This window comes from Cavia porcellus, unplaced genomic scaffold (assembly GCF_034190915.1).
Source record: "Cavia porcellus strain 051 isolate PalLab524CR breed Dunkin Hartley unplaced genomic scaffold, mCavPor4.1 scaffold_25, whole genome shotgun sequence".
Taxonomy (NCBI): domain Eukaryota; kingdom Metazoa; phylum Chordata; class Mammalia; order Rodentia; family Caviidae; genus Cavia; species Cavia porcellus.
In genome coordinates, this window is record NW_026947508.1 from 12,358,513 (window position 1) to 12,363,796 (window position 5,284).

Consider the following 5,284-nt stretch of genomic DNA (forward strand, 5'->3'; position numbering starts at 1 on the left):
GAGAGCTGAGGACTGGGACAGCTCCTTGAGTGAGGAGGAGGCTTGGTGAGGTCTGCCGGGCTGGAGAAAGAGCCCAGGAAAGCGGCCACCAGCCAGGAGGCCCCAGGCAGCCCTGTGAACACCTGGCTACGGTGACCCAGCCCTGCCCAGGACTTGTGGCTGGGTGTGACTCCACCGAGCAAAAGCATCAATCTGGGAAGGGAGCCACCCAACCTGACAGGGAGAACAGGTGAGGTGTCAGCGTTATTGTAACCAGCCCAGGTGCAAGCGCGGTGGCCGCGATGTTATTCGAGCTTGTAGCTCCAGCTGCAGCCTTCCAGCCTGCTAGAGAGACAGCAGAAGAGCAGAGCAAAGAACCTGCCAAGATGCCTGCAGGGCGCCAGCTCCCCGCCCCAGTTTTCCCCGCCTAACGTCTCTCCTGAATAGCATTGCTGTTAAACAATATCAGCTACCAGCTGACAGACACCTGGAGCACCTGGCCTCCTACCAGAAACTACACCAACAGAAAGCATCACCCACGAAGGAGCAGAAACAGGACGAAAACCAGCCAAAACGATTTTCTAGGAAGCCCAGGGTAATGTGAGCGTTTGGTGAGACCCATCGGTAAGTGCGAGCCTTCAGCTGTCTGGCTCAGCAACCCTGCTGCGGGGTGTGCAGACAGGGAAACTGATCCACTCTCCTGGGGAGACGTTTGCACCTCCGTTTCCATGGCAGCATTACTCACAGTTCCCAGGACAACCGCTAAGCGACCATCAACAGGGGATGAGCAAATGGGATCACACACACAGAGAGAGAGAGAGAGAGAGAGAGAGAGAGGAACATTAGTATCAAAACCCAGAAAATCCAACTCCTGCCATTTGAGTCAACAGGGATGAAACAGGAGGAGGTTAAGCCAAGTGAAATAACCAGACAAACAAATACTGCACGATCCCATTCAGGATCGGAAATTTCACTAAGCTAAACCCAAAGTAATGGAGCGGGACTGCAGTTATCAGCAGTTGAGGATTGGGAGAAAAGGGGAGATAGGTCAAAAGTACAGACTTTCCGTTGTAAGACAAGAAAGTTCTGTCTTGAACTCATTTACCCTTGTTCAAGGCTACCCTTGAACTCACTATGTAGTCCAGGCTGGCCACAAACTCATGGCGATCCTCCTGCCTCAGCCTCCTGAGTGCTGGGATTATAGGTATGTCACCGTGCCTGGCTATGTATTTCTATGTATACGAATTAAAGAGAAAGTCTCAAGGGAAATTTTTAAAATCAAAATATTGAGCCCTGAGCCAGGCGTGGTGGCTCACGCCTGTAATCCCAGCACTCGGGAGGCTGAGGTGGGAGGATCGTTGCGAGTTTGAGACCAGCCTGGGCTACAAAGTGAGTTCAAGGCCAGCCTGAACTGCATAGCGAGACCCCCATCTCAAAAAAGACAAAAATAAACAAATAAATAAAATAACAGAATAGCCAGACAGGCAGCGTAGGCAACAACAGAAAGAAAAGGACTATAACAAATAACCCCAACCACACACGTTTTACAACTATTCAAGAAGAAAACATGGATGCAAGTTACTCTATAGGAAGGAGGTAACTTGAATATCCTATACGTATTAAGCAAATTGAAATTATCATGTAAATATTCCCAGAAAAGAAATCTCTAGCACCAGATGGTTTCCCTGGAAAATTTTACCAAACATTTAAAGAAAAATTAACAGCAGTTGTGCACAGATTCTTCCAGGAAAGTAAAAGGTGAGAAAATTCTCTAACTCACTTAATGATACAAGAATTTTCCTTATACTAACACCAACGATAGTATGAGAGAAAGAGCTACAGAGACATTAAAATTCTTAACGGAATATTAATACAGATAATTTAGAAATCTACAAACCACGTACCACAAGCAAATGACTTTTATATGATGCCAGTATGATATTTAAAAATCAATGCAGGCCTCCATATTACTAGGTTAAATCTTCCTGTGTAAGAAAAATCAGCTGATGGTATCAACTGATGCAAAAAATTCTTTGAAAACATTCAATAGTAATTCATAAGAAAATATCTTGGCAAATTGAAAATAGAGAAAAACTCACTCGACATCTACCAAAAAAACCAAAAACCCGCAAAAAAAAGAAAACAAAAAACCTACAATTAACAACACACTTAACTGTGAATGAATGAACCGATGAATGCTTTCCCATAAAAGTGTGAATAACATGAGAATGTCTGTTCCCACCACTGTTATTCAAACTAGTACTAGAAATACTAGCCATTGCAATAAGACAAGAAAAGAAATAAAAAGACACACAGATCAGGAAGGAAGAAACAAAAATATCTCCATTTGCAGGTGATATAATTATCCACATAGAAAATCTCAAGAAAGCTCCCTGCAGCCCAGGCATCCTGTACTCCGGGCCCCAAATGCCTGGGGGGGTCAGCAAGTCTCAGACCCCCTGCCTTTCCCAGGTGCTGGGCTGCTGAGGCAGATTTGCTGCAGGGAGAGGGGCCCCTTCCTCCCGAGCTCTGGCCTGGGTGCAGCAGAGTTGCTTCTCCACCCAGGGGTCCCCTCTGGCTCTGGAAGAGTCTGCTAAAGTGACAGCCAAGCTGGCCTTCCTGGGAAGCTGTCCTCAGGGTGCCCACCTGCAGGCCAGGAGCTGGGCTGGATGCTGGGGGACACAGATGATCATGAGTTTAGTGAGTCTGGGCCCTGGGGTGCAGAGGGACAGACGAGGTCCTGCTGTGGGGGACAGACGTCAAACACAAGCTATGGGAAGGGCAAAATGTCTTGTGGGAGACTCACGCAGGCAAAGAGGCACCACAGAGCTCTCCACGTGGCCGCAGCTGGGGGCTCAGGGCCCGCCTCGCAGTGAAGCTCACGCACACAGGATCCACGTGCAACTCTGTGGGAGCCACCGGCACTGACGTGGCTGGTCACGTGGGTGTAATGGGGCCGCACACCTGCCTTTCACACGTCACTGAGTGTGAGCCAGTGTGCACCTGCACAGGGTCTCTGCTTCCAAAGTGCAGCTGCTTGCCAAGTGTGCGCACATGCGTATGTGCGTGTGTTACTCCTGCATATTCTGTGCCCCGTGAGAAACAGTAATAAACAATGACTAGCTGTCCTTACCTCCTCTTCCCGCCTGCTGCATGCTCCAGGTCTCTGGAGGGGGCTCCAGCCCATCCGCCTTCTCCATCCGCCCTCAAGCCCCCGGGCAGCCGGAGAGGTCAGTGTCTCCCAGATCCAGTATCCAGCCCGGACCTGACTCCCTCAGTCCTGTGCCACCTGGCCTACCACGCGTTGGCACACCCACTGGTACCATGAACAGCCAGGACCAGAGCTCTGTGGCCACTTCCCCTGCCCTCCACCAGCCTCCCTGCTGGGCTGAGGCCCCTTCCATCCCCCAAAGTCTGTTTTCACATGGCATCGGGCATGATGGTGCTCAAACAAGTCTGAACACAGCCCTCTGCTCAACAGGCCCTGTGGTTCCCTGTGGCTCCTGTAGTGCAAGCCAAAGTCCTCTCCGTGCCTGCAAAGCTCTATGACCTCCCCTCCCTCACACTCCAGCCACTCTGGTCTCCTTGCTCTTCCTTGACTGCACCAGGCATGGCATGCCCCAGGGCCTTTGCACATGTTGCATTTGTATCATCTGTTGACCTGGTCCTTTATCCTCCAAATATTCACATTGTCACCGCCCTCAGCTGTTCCCTTCTCTATTTAAAATCGCAATCAGGGCTGGGGATTTAGCTCAGTGGCTCAAGTGCTTGCCTAGTAAGGGTGAGGTCCAGTAGCCCTTATCTGGTTCTGCCTTTCACCTTTCTCTATGGCCAAGATGCTATGCAACGCACTTATATTATTACTTATTTATTTCCGGCTCTGTGAAGTCGGATCGCTGTCTACTTTGTGTCCCATATTCGCAGTGCCTAGGAAGGTGCCTGCCGGTTAGTAGGGTCAAACGTATTCGCTGGATTAATTAAACCGCTTTGGTGCTCTCCTCTCCGTGGCTTATTCACAGCAAATGCAGACCCTCAACTGCCAGAGGAAAAAAGAAAGAGACAAAGAGAACTTTCCCGGGAGACTGAGGCTCGGCCCCTCCTGCTCTGGGCCTCAACCTGCCCACCTGCAGCACGAGCTGGACTAGCCCTCCCAGCTCTGAGGATCGATGGTTCCCTCCTGCCTCTTCCCATTAGACCGGACTGGATCCCATCCTGGGGCCAGCAGGGAAGCAGCTGTGCAGACAGATGCATCTCAGCGCCAGCCGGCCGCAGCATCTGGGCACAAAATGGGCTTCGAACCTAGAGAAGGCAGCCGGGACCCTGGATTTGTTCTCAGGCCTGAGCAATCTCACACACACACACACACACACACACACACACACACACACACACGCACACGCACACGCACACGCACACACTGCTCCCCAAGCCCAGCGCTCCGGGCTGACAGCGGCCCCCAGCTGTGTCTTGTTACCTGTTGGGACCTGTCCAGCCCCGCCCCGCACCCAGCACATCAGCCTTCGGCAGACGCCTGGCGCCAGCGGCCCAGCGCCTCCCGAGTGAGCACCGGGGCCTGTGACTGGTCTGACCGGAGGCCCGGCCCCCGGGCAGCACCTGAAGAGCAGAGAACACGGCTTCCTGTCAGGCTTCGGTCCCCCCTCCCAGCTCCTCCATGCTCTTCCTATGCTTTGGGCAGCTCACTTTTCCTGTCTGGGTCTCACTCGCCCCTCTGTGGAATGGGTTGCCATAATAAGCCTGCGTGTACCTCGTGTTCCTGGGAGACACAGCTGTGGTAACATCTAGAGTCAGGCACCGGGTTCCAATCCTGGCTCTCTAATTGTGAACTCTAACTGTGAACTCTCCTCACCTCTGTTTCTCCCTCTGTGAAATGGGTCTAGCAAGGGTGTCAGCCTTAGCCTCGAGGAGCCAGGATGGAGCAAACCCCTGTGAAGGTGACCTTCCGCATGGCCTGGTGAGAGGCCTCCAGCACCTGGCTGGTGTTCGAATGAAGCCTGACCTGTGGCCTCTTAAAGTCTTGCTTCCCGGTCTTCACCTTTCTGCCAGCCCTGCCGAGTTAGGGGACTGCAGAGGTCCAGATGTTTCGGCCCCAGGCCAGGACAAGGCCACAGGTGTGAGGGCTCGGGCCCACGCCCCCCACTGCTGGGCCTCCTGAGCCCCAGCCTTTCCCAGGAAACCACTCTGCACTGCCTCCAGCCCGGACACCCACCTGGGCAGAGGAAGCTGCCGCCCACATCGGGCCAAGTGGGCTGGGCTGAGCCGCTGGGCCCCAGACCGCAGTGCTGAC